We start from the raw sequence: 19762 nt of genomic DNA on the forward strand, positions 1-19762 counted from the left end.
ATAGACTGGTTTTCATAATGCCATTGGGTAAAATTAAAATAATGGAGAAATAATCTAATTATTTTTACATGAATATATAATTCCTCACATTAGAGTTTGGAACCAGATATTCAATATCTAAAGTGACTTCCGTGTCAGATGCAGTACCTCTTTAACTATAAACACAACCAGCTTTCCCAGTTTTTCCTCTGCAAGTTGACAGTGACCACCCAATAATTGAAAATCAACTGCTTCACATAGACCCAGAATGCTGATGTATGTATTTCCCAATAGATTAGGAGATGCACATCTGCAATAATTTGAGTACATGTAAATTAATAAGTGAAATAACTTTTTTATGACTTCAGTATATTATTCCAAGAATGCATGGACATTGCATCAACAGACCATAGGATAAAATGATGGTCCCACAACCTATGCCTCTTGACACCCAAGGCAGATACTTCAAACCCATTTACAATTTTTACCAGTACTTCCTCATTTAAAAAAAAAAAGATTTTATTTATTTATTTGACAGACAGAGATCACAAGTAGGCAGAGAGACAGGCAGAGAGAGAGGAGGAAGCAGACTCCCTGCTGAGCAGAGCGCCTAATTCAGGGCTCCATCCCAGGACCCTGAGACCATGACCTGATGTGAAGGTAGAGGCTTAGCCCACTGAACCACCCAGGTGCCCAAATATTGAGTATTTTCAAGAAAATTCCATTTAATGAATATTTATTTTAATTTTCTGTGTTCTTTCCATCACCATTCAATATTGTAACTCATATATTGGTTTAGAAAAAAGTTCTTTTTATAATATTAACTTAAAAATAAATAAATATTGTGTCAAAAAAAAGAATGTCATACACATTTACAGAAATGCTAATAAATATATGTTGGGTCATCTTATATTATTCTTCTCACTCTATTATCTGTCCTAAGTGTCAAATTTTGTGTTTTACTGTGCTTTCTGGTCGATTTTCATCAATTTATTTTTTCAAACTTTCATTAAATTTATGATATTAATTATTATCATTTATTTTACAAAAGGTTTTTATTATTTGACACTTCATTTTAAATAAAACATGACATTTTTAGTATGGATTTAACAAATTCTCATTTTTCTCTGAAGACATCGTATTTTGTTGTAAAAGTTTCTTGCATTTATCTTTTTTTTAAATTTAATTTGATTTTTTCAGTGTTCCAAGAGTCCTTTTTTATTCACCACACCCAGTGCTCCATGCAAAACGTGCCTCCTTTATATCGACCACCAGGCATTTATGTAGGTCATTTTTAATTCAGTGTACATATGGGTGTGTGTCTTTCATACAAAGAATTCCTCAATATTCTGAGGGTTGTGATCCTAGAAAAGTATGAGAGAGTGAAGCACTACAATCCTTTGTAGGCATAGCATGCTGGGCTTTACTCACTGATGGTTTGTTTTCCTTCTGGAGAAGAATTCTCTCCACTCCTTCCTACTTAGAATATTCTCAAAATGCCATTTCTCCTACTCTTTTTAAGTGTCTGTTCCTTAAAATGTCTTCACCGAATGTGTTCTTAACCTTTCTATCTCTGATTCCACCCTCTACTCTGTTTCCCACTTCATTTAAAGTTATGCAGATTTACTTCTTTATTATTATGTTAGTTGAGTTTTATGACAGAGGTTGATACATATAGGAGCTAAACTCACACTTATCAAAAAATTTAAAGAGTTTTAAATACACAAAATTAAAAGGTCAAACAAAATAAGAACAGGTGGCATAAAGCAATGCTAACTTTTATGTAATTATTGAGAAGCAGAAGAATAATACAGATATTTTCAGAGAGTGTAAGCAGAGCCAAGGAGCTAAAATAAAATTTTAGAGAAAAATGTCAGGAAAGGAGTTTCTTTAAAGCATTTGAATATAGAGTGAGGAGGACCAAATCTGCTTCCTATAACTTACAGTTGTCAATAACTCTTCATTGTAGATTTCTGGGGGAAAAAGAAGTAGATAATAAGTCTTGGCATCAAAACAAACAAATGAACAAAGCAAAAGGATATATATCTACAGTGTGACCTGATAGACTACTCTAATTTCAGAAATCTTAGGACTTAATTATAGAAAAAAAATCACTGCCTGTGTGTCATAAAATATATTTAAGTATGGGTCTATAATTTATGCATTTACATTGCCTTACAATGCCTATAAAACAAGTACTAAGCCTGACATTGATAATAACTAAACTTATACAGAAAAATAAAATATGGGTATCTTAATAAAGTTACAAAAATATATTATCCTCACAAATTTACACATTTCTATGAAATATTTTGGAGATTGAAATTCATATGACATCAAGATTTTTAACTATGAGGAAATTTTTTTTTCAAAATATGTGTTAATTTTTTTAAGAGCTACAATGTGCCCTGAATAAGTCACAGTGGAATTAAAATAATGAATTTATAAGAGATTGTTTTTATCTGTACTTATTATGTGTCTCCCTTTAGGGGAAACTAAATTTTTGACCCATGGAAAATATTAACCAAACATCAACTGATTTATTCTTATTGGAGTTATTCTCACCATGAAGAATTGTCCTGTTTTTCTTCATTCTCAGTTTTCTCCTTTTCCTAATGGCTTTGTTTGGTAACCTGTCCATGATCATCCTGGACACCCGTATCCACACACCCATGTATTTTCTACTTAGTCAAGTCCCTCATGGACCTGAACTATATCTACAGGATTGTCCCCAAGATGGTTTCGGATTATCTCTCTGGAAACAAGTGTGCAACTCAGAGTTTCTTTTTCCTTAATTTATCTGATGGAGATGGAGTTTTATTGACCTCTGTGGCCTATGATCTTTATGCAGCAAATTTGCTTACCTCTCCACTATGCTGTTTGTATGAGCAAAAGAGTTTGTGTGGTGACCATAAGAGGATCTTTGATCATGTGCTCAATCAACTTCTGTGCCCACACTGCATATGACTTCCGAATCCCTTAGTATAGATCCAAAGCCATCAACCATTTCTTTTGTGATGTTACAGCCATGTTGACTCTGGCCTGCATGGACACCTGGGTCTATGAGTACACAGTGTTTGTCAGCATCACTCTCTTCCTTATGTTTCCTTTCATTGGCATTGCATGTTCCTATGGCCTCGTCGTCCATGCTATTTGCCACATGCCACATGCAGTCAACAGAAGGAAGAAGAAAGCCTACAGCACCCATCTTACTGTGGGGACTTTCTACTATGCATCCTTTGTTTACACTTACTTATGCCCAAGATCCTTCCAAACTCCACAGAGGGCCAGGTCCTTGCTGTCTCCTGCACCATCCTGACCCCAGTGATCAGCCCCATCATTTACAGCCTGAGAAACAAGATGATGGGGACCATAAGAAGAGTTATTCAGAGGATCTGCTCTGTAGAAATGTAGCAAAGTTCTCATTAGCCCTGCTTCTTAGAAGTCCATTAATTTCACCTTGTACACTCTTTAAGAACAATGCCATTTCATCCCATTTCATGATTTAAGACAAAGGTTCCATTAATTCAGAAAAATAAATAATAGGGGGATTTGACAAAAAATTATGTAGTACCAGTCATTCTATTTTTGTGGTAATTTTTCTTTTTTTTGTATAAATAATTTATTAAATGTAAGTTGATGTCTAAAAGCCACAGAGATTCTCAATAGTTTGCATACATAAGCAATACTGTATATTAGACCACAGTACCCAAAATATGGAAAGACTCCAGTTGTCCATCAACAGATAAAGACTAGAGAAGAAAAGGTGTTTATACCATTACATAAATCTATACAGATGTATAAATATGTATATATGCATATATATAGATAGATAGATAAATTATATCTATGCATGTATATAGATATTTATATAGATAATCTATAGATATATAATATATGTTATATATATGTATAGATATATAGATATGTAATACATATTAGACATCAGATATAGATATGTAATATAATATTACTAAGCCATAAATAAAATGAATTCTTGCCATTTACAGTGACATGAATGAATCTAGAGCGTATTATGACAAGCAAAATAAATCAGAGAAAGACAAATACCATTAACTTTACTCATATGTGAATTCAGAAAAGAAAGGAGCAAAGGGGAAAAAAGAGAGAGAGGCAAACCAATAAACAGACCCATAACTCTAAAGAAGGAGCAGATGATCACCTAGGGGAGGGTGATGTGAAGTTATTAAATAGAGGATAGGGATTAACAAGTATACTTGTGATGTGTACCAGGTGTATGAAAGTGCTGAATCACAATATTATATACCTACAACTAGTATTATGCTGTATATTACCTAACTGGAATTAAAATATAATCTTAAAAAAATGTTAAGTGGTGACAAATGACAAAACTTTAGCTACAAAGGACAATTTGTATAGCAAGCATAGAATGTTTTCAAAATAACCCCCTTCGATAACACTGAAGTGTGTAATGCAGTTCACTTTGCATTTAATAGTTGCAAATGGTTCTCAGTGTTTATGCTTGGAAATAGGAGTTAAAACAAAAAGTTCTAGATAAATGGCTAATCCTACTATTGATCAATTAATAAAGAAATATAGCTTAATTATCCTTTGAAAAATGAACATATATAGCCATAAAAATCACAAAAACACACATATATATATATACACATAAATGTATATATATGTATATATACATATGAACATAAAATACAAAATACTGAACCATATTGAAACAAATTAATTTATCACGCTTTTTTTTTCCACTATTTTTTTAATTTATTTTAATCTTATTTTTTATAAACATATGATATATTTTTATCCCCAGGGGTACTGGTCTGTGAATTGCCAGGTTTACACACTCACAGCACTCACCATAGCACATACCCTCCCCAATGTCCATAATTCCACCCCCCTCTCCCAACCCCCCTCCCCTCATCAACCCTCAGTTTGTTTTGTGAGATTAAGAGTCACTTATGGGTTGTCTCCTTCCCAATCCCATTTTGTTTCATTTACTCTTCTCCTACCCCCTTAACCCCCCATGTTGCATCTCCTCTCCCTCATATCAGGGAGATCATATGATAGTTGTCTTTCTCCGATTGACTTATTTCACTAAGCATGATACCCTCTAGTTCCATCCACATCGCCGCAAATGGCAAGATTTCATTTCTTTTGATGGCTGCATAGCATTCCATTGTATATATATACCACCTCTTCTTTATCCATTCGTCTGTTGATGGACATCTAGGTTCTTTCCATAGTTTGGCTATTGTAGACATTGCTGCTATAAACATTCGGGTGCACGTGCCCCTTCGGATCACTATGTATCTTTAGGGTAAATACCCAGCAGTGCAATTGCTGGGTCATAGGGTAGTTCTATTTTCAACATTTTGAGGAACCTCCATTCTGTTTTCCAGAGTGGTTGCACCAGCTTGCATTCCCACCAACAGTGTAGGAGGGTTCCCCTTTCTCTGCATCCTCACCAGCATCTGTCATTTCCTGACTTGTTAATTTTAGCCATTCTGACTGGTGTGAGGTGATATCTCATGGTGGTTTTGATTTGTATTTCCCTGATGCCGAGTGATATGGAGCACTTTTTCATGTGTCTGTTGGCCATCTGGATGTCTTCTTTGCAGAAATGTCTGTTCATGTCCTCTGCCCATTTCTTGATTGGATTATTTGTTCTTTGGGTGTTGAGTTTGCTAAGTTCTTTATAGATTTTGGACACTAGCCCTTTATCTGATATGTCATTTGCAAATATCTTCTCCCATTCTGTCAGTTGTCTTTTGGTTTTGTTCACTGTTTCCTTTGCTGTGCAAAAGCTTTGGATCTTGATAAAATCCCAATAGTTCACTTTTGCCCTTGCTTCCCTTGTCTTTGGCGATGTTCCTAGGAAGATGTTGCTGCGGCTGACGTCGAAGAGGTTGCTGCCTGTGTTCTCCTCAAGGATTTTGATGTATTCCTTTCTCACATCGAGGTCCTTCATCCATTTTGAGTCTATTTTCATGTGTGGTGTAAGGAAATGATCCAATTTCATTTTTTGCATGTGGCTGTCCAATTTTCCCAACACCATTTATTGAAGAGGCTGTCTTTTTTCCATTGGACATTCTTTCCTGCTTTGTCGAAGATGAGTTGACCATAGAGTTGAGGGTCTATTTCTGGGCTCTCTATTCTGTTCCATTGATCTATGTGTCCGTTTTTGTGCCAGTACCAGGCTGTCTTGATGATGACAGCTTTGTAATAAAGCTTGAAGTCTGGAATTGTGATGCCACCAACTTTGGCTTTCTTTTTCAATATTCCTTTGGCTATTCGAGGTCTTTTCTGGTTCCATATAAATTTTAGGATTATTTGTTCCATTTCTTTGAAAAAAACGGATGGTATTTTGGTAGGAATTGCATTAAATGTGTAGATTGCTTTAGGTAGCATAGACATTTTCACAATATTTATTCTTCCAATCCAGGAGCATGGAACATTTTTCCATTTCTTTGTGTCTTCCTCAATTTCTTTCATGAGTACTTTATAGTTTTCTGTGAATAGATTCTTAGTCTCTTTGGTTAGGTTTATTCCTAGGTATCTTATAGTTTTGGGTGCAATTGTAAATGGGATGGACTCCTTAATTTCTCTTTCTTCTGTCTTGTTGTTGGTGTAGAGAAATGCAACTGATTTCTGTGCATTGATATTATATCCTGACACTTTACTGAATTCCTGTACAAGTTCTAGCAGTTTTGAAGTGGAGTCTTGTGGGTTTTCCACATATAGTATCATATCATCTGTGAAGAGTGATAGTTTGACTTCTTCTTTGCTGATTTGGAAGAAGTTAGAATGTAAAAAAGTAAACAAGATGGGATCAGGAAGGAGACAAATCATGTTTTGTTGACTGTTTGGTGTGCGGTAAATTTTGATCTTGATGAAGTCCCAGAAGTTCATTTTTGCTTTAGTTTCCTTTGCCTTTGGGGACATGTCTTGAAAGAAGTTTCTGTGGCCAATGTCTAAGTCATTGTGGCCTATGTTCTCCTCTAGGATTCTAATGGATTCCTGTCTCACATTGAGGTATTTTATCCATTTCGAGTTTGTCTTTGTATGCAGTGTATGAGAATGGTCAAGTTTCACTCTTCTTCATAGAGCTGTCCAATTTTCCCAGCACCATTTATTGAAGAGATGGTCTTTTTCCCACTGTATATTTTTCCCTACTTTGTCAAAGATTATTTGACCATAAATTTAAGGGTCCATATCTGGGCTCTCTACTCTGTTGCAGTGGCCTATGTGTCTGTTTTTGTGCCAGTACCATGGTGTCTTGGTGATCATAGCTTTGTAGTAAACCTTGAAATCAGGAAACGTGATGCCCCCAGTTTTGTTTTCTTTTTCAATGTTTCCTTGGCAATTTGGGCCCTCTTCTTTTTCCATACAAATTTTAGGACTGTTTGTTCCAGCTCTATGAAAAACGCTGGTGCAATACTGATCAGGATGCATTGAACGTATAGATTGCTCTGGGTAGTTTATTCTTCTTATCCATGAGCATGGAATGCTTTTCCATCCTTTTGTGTGATCTTCAATTTTTTTATGAGTCTTCCATACTGCCTAGAGGAGGAAATGTTGTAACAATCCCAATTCTGGATATATACCCCAGGGAAATAAAGTGATATAAAATAAAACTTGAAGCTATACTTTACTCTTGTAATCATTATTGCAGTATGACACATACAGATAAAATATGTAAATTAATTTTCCATATTAATTGACAAATAAATGGAAAAAAATGAAGTAGCCACAGGGATGAATCTGGGGGACATTAACATCAGGGAAATAATGAAGACACAGAAGGACAAGCACTTTATAATTTCAGTTGTATATGAAGTCTAATAGTCAATCTTTAGAAGAAGAGAGTAGAATGGCAATTGTCAGTGACTAAAGAGAGGGAGAAATGGGAAGATGTGGGTCCAATGCTAAGTTTGTAGTGTACATGTTGAATAAATTCTGTTTACAGCAAAAAAAAAAAAAAATATATATATATATATATATATATATATATATATATATATAGTTAAAAACATTATATATTAGAAATTTTTGTTACTGTAGACATCACCAGTTGCTGGTAGTCTTACACACAATACACACTCACATACACACACACAAGCAAAGTGAATTGGTGGATATCCACTTTGATTGTAGTGATTATTATGAAGTGTAAGTATCTTAAATGAAGTTGTGCATCTTAAATACATAAACTTTTGTCAATTATACCTACATAAATCTGAAGAACAAACAAAAAATATGACAAGACTGAATGGCATAATTTATTTTATTTTATTTTTATTTTTATTTTTATTTTTATTTCTTTTCAGCACAACAGTTTTCATTGTTTTTGCAGCATACCCAGTGCTCCATGCAATTCTTGCCCTCCCTAATACCCACAAAATGGTTGCCCCAACCTCCCACCACCAGCCCTTCAAAACGCTCAGGTTGTTTTTCAGAGTCCATGGTCTCTCATGGTTCACCTCCCCTTCCAATTTCCCTCAACTCGCTTCTCCTCTCCGTCTCCCCTTGTCCTCCATGTTATTTGTTATGCTCCACAAATAAGTGAAACCATATGATACTTGACTCTCTCTCCTTGACTTATTTCACTCAGCATAATCTCTTCCAGTCCCATCCAAGTTGCTACAAAAGTTGGGTATTCATCCTTTCTGATGGAGGCATAATACTCCATAGTGTATATGGACCACATCTTCCTTGTGGATTCATCCATTGAAGGGCATCTTGGTTCTTTCCACAATTTGGCGACCATGACCATTGCTACAATTAACATTGGGGTAAAGATGGCCCTTCTTTTCACTACATCTCTATCTTTTAAGTAAATACCCAGTAGTGCAATTGCAGGGTCATAAGGAAGCTCTATTTTTAATTTCTCGAGGAATCTCCACACTGTTTTCCAAAGTGGCTTCACCAACTTGCATTCCCACCAACAGTGTAAGAGAGTTCCCCTTTCTCCACATCCTCTCCAACACATGTTGTTTCCTGTTTTGCTAATTTTGGCCATTCTAACTGGTGCAAGGTGATATCTCAATGTGGTTTTAATTTGAATCTCCCTGATGGCTGTGATGATGAACATGTTTTCATGTGTCTGATAGCAACTTGTATGTTTTCATTGGAGAAGTGTCTGTTCATAACTTCTGCCCATTTTTTGACATGATTTTCTGTTTTGTGTGTGTTGAGTTTGAGAAGTTCTTTAGAGATCCTGGATATCAAACTTTTGTCTGTACTGTCATCTGCAAATATTTTCTACCATTCCGTGGGATGCCTCTTTGTTTTGTCGACTTATTCCTTTGTTGTGCAGAAGCTTTTAATCTTCATGAAGTTCCAAAAGTTCATTTTTGCTTTTGTTTCCTTTGCCTTTGGAAACATATCTTGAAAGAAGTTGCTGTGGCTGATATCGAAGAGGTTACTGCCTATGTTCTCCTCTAGGATTCTAATGGATTCCTGTCTCGCATTGAGGTATTTTATCTATTTCGAGTTTGTCTTTGTATGCAGTGTAAGAGAATGGTCAAGATTCATTCTTCTTCATAGAGCTGTCCAATTTTCCCAGCACCATTTATTGAAGAGACAGTCTTTTTTCCACTGTATATATTTTCCTGCTTTTTCGAAGATTATTTGACCATAGAGTTCAGGGTCCATATCTGGGCTCTCTACTCTGTTCCACTGGTCTATGTGTCTGTTTTTATGCCAGTACCATAATTTCTTGGTGATTACAGCTTTGGAGTAAAGCTTGAAATCAGGTAACGTGATGCCCCCAGTTTTATTTTTGTTTTTCAACATTTCCTAAGCAATTCAGGGTCTCTTCTGATTCCATACAAATTTTAGGATCATTTGTATCAGCTCTTTGAAGAATACCGGTGGAATTTTGATTGGAATGGCATTAAAAGTATAGATTGCTCTAGGCAGTATAATCATTTTAACAATGTTTATTCTTCCAATCCAAGAGCATGGAAGTTTCTTCCATCTTTTTGTGTCTTCTTCAATTTCTTTCATGAGTGTTCTGTAGTTCCTCAAGTACAGATCCTTTACCTCTTTGGTTAGGCTTATTCCCAGGTTTCTTATGGTTCTTGCTGCTATAGTAAATGGAATCAATTCTCTAATTTCCCTTTCTGTATTTTCATTGTTAGTGTATAAGAAAGCCACTGATTTCTGCACATTGACTTTGTATCCTGCCACATTTCTGAATTGCTGTATGAGTTCTAGTAGTTTTGGGGTGGAGTCTTTTGGGCTTTCCATATAAAGAATCATGTCATCTGTGAAGAGAGAGAATTTGGCTTCTTCTTCATTGCCAATTTGGATACCTTTTATTTCTCTTTGTTGTCTGATTGCTGTTGCCAGGACTTCTGATACTATGTTGAACAAGAGTAGTGAGAGTGGGCATTCTTGTCGTGTTCCTGATCTCAACGGGAAGGCTGCAAGCTTTTTCCCATTGAGGATGATATTTGCTGTGGGTCTTTCATAGATAGATTTTATGAAGTTCAGGAATGTTCCCTCTATCTCTATACTTTGAAGCATTTATTCAGGAACGGATGCTGGATTTTGTCAACTGTTTTTTCTGCATCAATTGAGAGGACTATGTGGTTCTTCTCTCTTCTCTTATTAATTTGTTCTATTACATTGATTGATTTGCAAAAGTTGAACCATCCTTGTAGCCCAGGGATGAATCCCACCTGGTCATGGTGGGTAATCTTTTTAATGTGCTGTTGGATCCTGTTTGCTTGAATCTTGCTGAGAATCTTAGCATCCATATTCATCGGGATATTGGTCTGAAATTCTCCTTTTTGGTAGGGTCTTTGCCTGGTTTGGGGATCAGGGTAATGCTGGCTTCCCAGAAAGAGTCTGGAAGTTTTCCTTCTGCTTCAATTTTTTGAAACAGCTTCAGGAGAATAGATGTAATTTCTTCTTTGAAAGTTTGGTAGAATTTCCCAGGGAATCTGTCAGGTCCTGGGCTCTTGTTTTTTGGGAGGTTTTTGATCACTGCTTCAATCTCTTTGCTAGATATCTGTCTATTCAGGTTGTCAATTTCTTCCTGGTTCAATTTTGGGAATTTATAGTTTTCCAGGAATGCATCCATTTCATCTAGGTTGCTTAGCTTATTGGCATATAACTGTTGATAAAAACTTCTGATGATTGTTTCTACTTACTTGGTGTTAGTTGTGATCTCTCCCTTTTCATTCATAATTTTATTAATTTGAGCTTTCTCTTTTCTTTTTTATTAGTGTGGCCAATGATTTATCAATCTTATTTATTCCCTCAAAAAACCAGCTTCTGGTTTCATTGATACGTTCTACTGTATCTCTAGTTTCTACCTCATTGATCTCTGCTCTAAACTTGATTATTTCCATTCTCATGTGTGGAGTTGGTTTGATTTGTTGTTGATTCTCTAGTTCTTTAAGGTGTAGAGAGAGCTGGTGTATTCTGTATTTTTCAACATTTTTTGAGTGAGGCTTGGATGTCTATGTATTTCCCCCTTAGGACCACCTTTGCTGTATCCCATAGGTTTTGGACTGAAGTGTCTTCATTCTCATTAGTTTCCATGAATTGTTTCAGTTCTTCTTTGATCTCCTGGTTGATCCAAACATTCTTCAGCAAGGTGGTCATTAGCTTCCAAGTGTTTGATTTCCTTCTGAACCTTTCCTTGTGATTGAGCTCCAGTTTCAAAGCATTGTGATCTGAGAATATGCAGGGAATAATCTCAGTCTTTTGGTATCAGTTGAGTCCTGATTTGTGACCCAGTATGTGGTCTATTCTTGAGAAGGTTCCATGTGCACTTGAGAAGAATGAGTATTCCGTTGTTTTAGGGTGGAATATTCTGTATATATCTAGGAGGTCCATCTGGTCTAATGTGTCGTTCAAAGCTCTTGTTTCTTTTTTGATTTTCTGCTCGGATGATCTGTCTGTTACTGAGAGAAGCATGTTAAGATCTCCTACAATTACTGTATTCATATCAATATGACTCTTTATCTTGATTAATAGTTTTCTTTTGTAATTGGCTGCTCCCATATTGGAGGCGTAGATATTTACAATTGTTAGATCACCTTGATGGATGGTCCCTTTAAGAATTAGGTAGTGTCCTTCTGTATCTCTGACTACAGTCTTTAGTTTAAAATCTAATTTTTCTGATATGAGAATCACTACCCCAGCCTACTTTGGAGGCCCATTGGCATGGAAGATGCTTCTCCATCCCTTCACTTTCAGTCTTGATGTAACCTTAGGTTCAAAATGGGTCTGTTGTAGACAACATATGGCTAGGTCTTGTCTTTTTATCCAATCTGCAACCCTGTGTCATTTTATTGGCGCATTTAGGCCATTCACATTGAGAGTGGTCATTGATAGGTATGTTTTTATTGACATTGTGTTACCTTAGAAGTCTTTCTTTCTATAGATTGTCTCTATATTTCTGTTCAATGATATTCTTAGGATTTTTCCTCTTTTATAGAACCCTCCTTAATATTTCCTGCAGTGCAGGCTTGGTGGTCACATACTCTTTTAAGCCTTGAGCAGAGATTCCTGATTTGGGGCTCAATCTCAGAACCCTGAGACCATGACCTGAGCCAAAGACAGAGGTTTAACCCACTGAGCCACGCTGGTACCCCTGAATTGTATACTTTAAATGGATGAATTCTATGGCATAAACTGTATCTCATTAAAGCTTATTAAAGAAAGGAAGAATGCCATCAGGTCCCCTTTCCAACAAACTACATGATCTGGAAAGTGAGCATTTTCATTTACAAATGGAAACAGTATGTGTTCCCATCTTTCTACCTCTAACTGTAAGAGGACATAAAAAGTACATGGCAGAAGCATTCTAGAAAGCTAGTTTAGTAAAGTGAAGATGACTACTGGTTATCTATTGATGCCTAACAAATTCCCCCAAGCATAGCAGCTTAAAACAAACATGTATTGTCTCACACAGTTTCTACTGGTCAGGAACAAGGGAGTGGCTTAGCTGGCTGGTCCAGGCTCAGATTCCTTAGGATGCTGCAGTCAAGTGGGGACTGTGATTGCTGAAAACATGGCTGGGGTTGGAATACCTGATTCCAAACTCACTCATATGGCTGCAAGTTGGAGACTTCACTTCCTCCACTGTCAGCCTCTCCATAGGACTGTTCAGGACATGGTTTCCCACAGAACGTGATATCAGAGAGACAGAGTATGACAACAATTAAGTCAGAAGCTTGGCCTTAATCTTAAAAGTGATACACCATCACTTTTGCAATATTCTACAGGTTACACAGATCAGTTCTGATCAGTGAGGGAAGGCATTGGACAAGAGTGTGAATTCCAGGAGGTGGGAATCACTTGGGTCATTGTGGAGGCCAGCTACCAAAATAACATTATTATAATAAAGAGACCAAAGATCCCACACAAGTGAATGTTTGACCTTTACAAAGAAAGGATAGACGGGATTCATAGTCCTTAGTAGTACCACGGACATACTCCTGGGGATGCAAGTCTTGTGATAAAAAGTTTTTCAAGGAACAGTCCTACCATTTTCTGTTCTCCATGTGATGAAGCTACAATCTGTATAAAACAAAACTGAGAAGTTGATGACTGATGGGAGAATTACATAAATGATTTAGTCAAACTCACTCTCCCCTCCTCCCTGCCACTGACAGATGAGCAAACAGTCCCTTGTTGCAGAAAGGCTAGGTGACTCAACCAAGGTCAAAAATTGATTGAACAGTTGTATTTTGGTTTTGTTCACTGTTTCCTTTGCTGTGCAAAAGCTTTTGATCTTGATAAAATCCCAACTGACAGAATGGGAGAAGGTATTTGCAAATGACATATCAGATAAAGGGCTAGTGTCCAAAATCTATAACGAATTTAGCAAACTCAACACCCAAAGAACAAATAATCCAATCAAGAAATGGGCAGAGGACATGAACAGACATTTCTGCAAAGAAGACATCCAGATGGCCAACAGACACATGAAAAAAGTGCTCCACATCACTCGGCATCAGAGAAATACAAATCAAAACCACCATGAGATATCACCTCACACCAGTCAGAATGGCTAAAATTAACAAGTCAGGAAATGACAGATACTGGCGAGGATGCGGAGAAAGGGGAACCCTCCTACACTGTTGGTGGGAATGCAAGCTGGTGCAACCACTCTGGAAAACAGCATGGAGGTTCCTCAAAATGTTGAAAATAGAACTACCCTATGACCCAGCAATTGCACTGCTGGGTATTTACCCTAAAGATACAAACGTAGTGATCCGAAGGGGCACGTGCACCCGAATGTTTATAGCAGCAATGTCTACAATAGCCAAACTATGGAAAGAACCTAGATGTCCATCTACAGACGAATGGATAAAGAAGATGTGGTATATATACACAATGGAATACTATGCAGCCATCAAAAGAAATGAAATCTTGCCTTTTGCGACGACGTGGATGGAACTAGAGGGTATCATGCTTAGCGAAATAAGTCAATCGGAGAAAGACAACTATCATATGATCTCCCTGATATGAGGGAGAGGAAATGCAACATGGGGGGTTGAGGGGGTAGGAGAAGAGTAAATGAAACAAGATGGGATTGGGAGGGAGACAAACCATAAGTGACTCTTAATCTCACAAAACAAACTGAGGGTTGATGGGGGAAGGGGGTTGGGAGAGGGGGGTGTGGTTATGGATATTGGGGATGGTATGTGCTATGGTGAGTGCTGTGAAGTGTGTAAACCTGGCAATTCGCAGACCTGTACCCCTGGGGATAAAAATATATGTTTATAAAAAATAAAAAAAAATATTAAAATGCCATTATTTAAGGCTAAAAAAAAATTGATTGAACAGGAACAAGACCCCATTCTCTGTATCCTCTCAATACACCAGAAGCTATACTTCAGAGAAACAGTGGCAGGGACTCAGTACAGATGATATTGTATACACGGGAGCATTACATCACATGCATTAAATGGCCAGTCCCTCCAGAATTGATACTTCTTTTTGTGGTTTTCTGATACTGGCTGTGTTACTTTCTCAGGCAGTAGTGGACTCTTACCCTTATTTCCACACCAACTGAGAGCTGTCCTACTTAGCTGGAAGAGGAAGGACTCACTCATTCAGCTCAGTGAATATTACAGAGTCTCTGTTCTATACCCAATCCTGAACATGGAGATGTGAAGAACAGAAGACATGGTTCTTTCACTCACAAAGCAGAGAGTCAAGCTGATAAAACAAGACCTAATCATGGAACACAGAAAATTATACCTCTGTGACAGGGCAGAGCACGGATTTATTTTTTTTTCAACAGTTTTATTTAATAAAAATCTTACATAATACTTATACTGTTTCAGATACATTATAGTATCAACTCTCTGAAGCCCCTATGAGCTTATACTCATTTTATAGATGAGGAAATAGAGCCCTTCAGAGGTTAAAGAACTTGTCAAAGTTCTTTCTCTTGGTAAGAAGCAGGGCCAGATTCTACCCTGGTAGGATGGCTGCAAGGGTTTATACTTTCTTAACCACCATTCCATGAAACTTCTTGATCATAGTGACAATTATTCTCCCACATCCCTCCTAAGTCCTTTTTCAGGGTTCTGAAGGAAGGTCAGCAATGGAACTTTAAAGTTCCTCTGAGGAATCCTAGCATTTAGGCTGCACAGGGGAATTGAGTACCTAGTCCAGTAGAAAAAGGATTTTTGAGGACAGTGGCCTGTCCTGTGGAGAGGGGTGTGGAAGGGGGAGTAAATATCACTAATGAGGCAGTCAGTGCTTTCCTGGTGCCAATATGAAAGTTGAAATTGAATCATAACTGTAGTTAGCAAATTAAGCTATAGTTGGGAAGAAGAAATTGAATGGCTACATTGTTCTGCAAGTGCAAAAATAAATTAATTTGACTGTCAATGTCCACTCGAAAGTGGAGATTCTTAATATAATCTTCTAGTGATGCCTTCCCAGTGTCATGCCATAGGAAAACAGCACAACATACCAGGAACAGATGTATCAAATTATTTTTAAAGAATATGAAAAGTAGTTTGAAAAGAATAAGGTGACCTGTGGGTCTGAAAGCCTTTTTCCTTAAAAAAAGCAATGACTCCCCTTTTGGTAAAAATTTGCCAACTTTGCCACGTTATAAAACAATTGGTATCTCTTTCCACAAAATCGAATTTTTACACCGTTGGAAAATATTCCTCACAAGGAAAGAGGGATCTTGCGGGCCACTAGCAATCTTCATGTATCTAATCCTACTTTGTGTTCTTCTGATCACACACCCTGAATTATCTATGTGTCTCTCCATGAAAATCAATGGATGCATGGTCCCTAACTGTAGGAAGAGGCCTCCTGCAGAGCCGGCTGGCATAGAGTACAAGGCAGCATGATGATGAGTATCCACACAGGTTTTCTTCTAAGACAATGTGTCTATGCAGTTTATCTGTGACTCTGAAAATCTATTAAGGATTTTTAAAAATTTCCTCTAAAATTCAAAATTTTATTTCAAAATCTTGTACAAAGAAACTGTATCATGATACGGAAGGTATACAGAGTTCCAAAAGAAAGTCTAGTAACTGACTTTTCCTGTAAATTATATATAACTGTTACCATAACTGTCTTAAGGTCTTCAGTATGAGAATGGCCTTTATGAGGTCATTCAATTAATTCCAGTTATCATGTCTGGGAATTTCACACTGAATAATCATAAGTGGAGGTGTTTTTTCATTCTGTTATGAAAGTAGACTTGGCCACACTTCTTAGTAAAACACTCCAGAGTACAAATGTACTCTACTCCTTGCATATGGAAGGATGATGTGCTATCAGCTACCTTAGATGAGTATTAAAGTTATAATGCTAACATAACAGAGAAAAAAGGAAATGGGGGTAATGAGAAATATGTAGAATACAATGGGTGATAGTCTAGGTAAGGTAATGTGAGTGTGTGTGCTTTTGTGTGTGTGTGACAGAAAGGAAGCAGAATCCAGCCAGCAAACAGCTGCTTGTCATAGATCTCCAACACCTTCTGATGTAGCTCACTCTTCCTAGCATCCTTATCCCAAAGTGGCCAATTCTATATGTGTCTCATCATGATTCATAGCTTCAGGACATAAAGCTCTCCTAGAGACCCTTCTTCTGGAGGGGCCAAACAAACCACATCAATCCCCCTTGTCTTAGCACCTTATTTCCCAGAATCATTCCATGCATACTTTGAACTTCTGCTTAGGAAGAATTCAGGAGTTGACAGGGTCTACCAAGAATAAATACCAGATGTCCTGAATCAATATTACATCAGGCCAGACCCAGAAATATAATTATCTTATAAAATAAATTTAATATTAGGTTTCAGTTTAGCTTCTAGTCTGCATCTTTCATCCTTTTTATTTCTAATCTGCTGTGGGGCTCAGAGAGTTTTCCTATGAGCATTCTGTTTACTTCTACTTCTGTTGTTACTGCTGCTTCTACTAGCATTACTAGTACTACTAGTACTAGTATTGTTAGTACTATTACTAACAATAACCTTCATATGCAGAGCACTGATTACATGCTAATGATTCCATTAAGGAATTTTCACATGGAAGACCCATTGAGTCTTCCTTACAATCTTAAGGGATAGGTTAGTATTCCTGGTTTAGAAACTTACAACAGCATAAAGCTAGAAAGGACCAGTATCAGGAGTCACACCTGGCAATCTGGCTCAAGAATCCATGCTCTTAGACTCCAGACCATAGTCCTTCCATTTGAACGATGGAAAGAATACACCATCAAAACCAGAGGCCTCTCATTTCCAATCCCATCTCTAAGTCTATTAATCAACTGTGTGATCTAGCGCCAATCTTTGACTCAATGTCCACGACAGAAGGACCCAGGCTCAATGATTTGCTTCTGGTTATACAATGCTATAATGATGAAGTAGGAACTCTTCACTAACAAACTTGACTTTGCTGGATGAGTCAGGAGGTTTAAGACCTGAAATTAAAATATATCTCAGGGAAGGAAAGAGGCAATGAATAATAACAAAGTCAATCTTGTAAGAATTTTCCCACTTTGCATTTTGTGATGAAAGCATTAGATCTATACTTTACAGAGGAAACCACTGAGACTCAGAGATTAGGTGATTTTTCCAAGGTCACACAGAAAGTCAGGATGGACAGCTGGCAAGGGAATGCAGCTAAAGCCCCAGGCCTTCCTGTGGCACCACAATGCTTCTCTGCCCGTCCTCTCAGCATCAGGGAGCAGAGATCAAAAAGGGAACCTATATAAATCTGTAGTACAAAGTCTTGTAGAGAGCACATACACAGTCCATTAATTTGGATGTGGGGATAGAAATAGGTGGATATCAACTGAAAAGTGCTAACAGATGGTAACATCAAACAAAAGTGGAGACATTTCTGCATAACTTCTACAGGGTGGTACCTATCAAAACAAAACTAGTGAATTTCTGGAGGGAAACTTTGTATGACTTGAATTTCTTCCTGAGTAAACAACGATGAAATACAATGAGAATGCCAACAAATGTGGTATCTCTAGATCAGATACATGAGTTCGTGGGGTATTTTGCTGCATGAAAAAAACTTCCTAACAATAACTCAGAGTCACTTTGTCAAAAGGACTCTGCCTTTCTCCCTAGCCAGAATTTCACCAATAATACTGATGAACAAGGAAAGTCTCTCATGTGTTGACTACCTACAGGAGGGCAGGAAAGGCAGAAACTTAAGAAACTACTAAATTGTGCAAACTTACTAAGATCTGTTCTGGTCTGGAAATGGGCTCACTTATTCAGTCACCAATTCAGCCAACAAATCATAATTGAACACAAGTTATGTACAAAATATCATTTTAAGTGGCAGGGACCCAGAAGTGAGCATGGCATAGATGGAAATGTCAATTCAGGGGCAGGAGTGCTTACAATGAAATGCTCCAGAAGCCTGGATGTTATCTCTAATGGGTTAGAGATGCACCTGAAGGAAGTGACAGCTGAACCAACGTGAGAGTACAGTATGCCCAGGAAACTGCAAGTAGTTAAGAATGACTAGGATTCAGAGTATGTGTAAGGAAGTCTATGCACTGAATTTCACAAATCATAATTATGTAGCCACAGAACTGGATGTAGAAGGGTTTTATGAGATGATAAGTTCTACACACTCTCATTTTATGTTTAAGGAAACTAAGCCCTCTCATTGGGTGCCCAGTATGTTACCATGAGGATGCTAGCACATGAGGTGAGGCTGTTCTCAAAGACAGAACTGAAGCTGCTATATTTGAGAGTAAAAAGAGCTGAATGCAGCCACGTTGGAGAACCACAATGACACTTAACTAAAATAATTACCTACAGAAATCACCTCTAGCTGATCTGAATGGTATCCACATACAAAAAAGAAAAGTTAAAAATCTATAAACGACCCCTCCTTATGTACTGTAGGGGCTAATCCAAGAACACTGTAGATAACACTTCAACACAGTTAAATCACCAATTAATCTAAGACTTCCTTTCTTTTAAAACTAGCTGGTGGTTGATATTAAGGAGGACACATATTGCATGGAGCACAGGGTTTTGTGCATAAACAGTGAATCTTGGAACAGGGGAAAAATAAAGTTAAAAAAGTCAAGCAGAGAGAGTCAAGTATGATATAGTTTCCCTTATTTGTGGAGCATAACAAATAACATGGAGGATATGGGGAGTTGGAGCAGAGAAGGGAGTTGAGGGAAATTGGAAGGGGAGATGAACCATGAGAGACTATGGACTCTGAAAAACAATCTGAGGGTTTTGAAGGGGTGGGGGGTGGGAGGTTGGGGGAGCCAAGTGGTGTGTATTATGGAGGGCAAGTAT

General features: G+C 37.3%; 1 pseudogene; it reads left to right on the plus strand.

The window, feature by feature from the left end:
• The first annotated feature begins 2489 nt into the window (after positions 1-2489).
• On the plus strand, positions 2490-3393 carry LOC125100709 (olfactory receptor 2L8-like; annotated as a pseudogene).
• The last annotated feature ends 16369 nt before the right edge of the window (positions 3394-19762 follow it).

The sequence above is a fragment of the Lutra lutra genome, chromosome 5 (genome assembly GCF_902655055.1).
Source record: "Lutra lutra chromosome 5, mLutLut1.2, whole genome shotgun sequence".
Classification (NCBI taxonomy): Eukaryota; Metazoa; Chordata; class Mammalia; order Carnivora; family Mustelidae; genus Lutra; species Lutra lutra.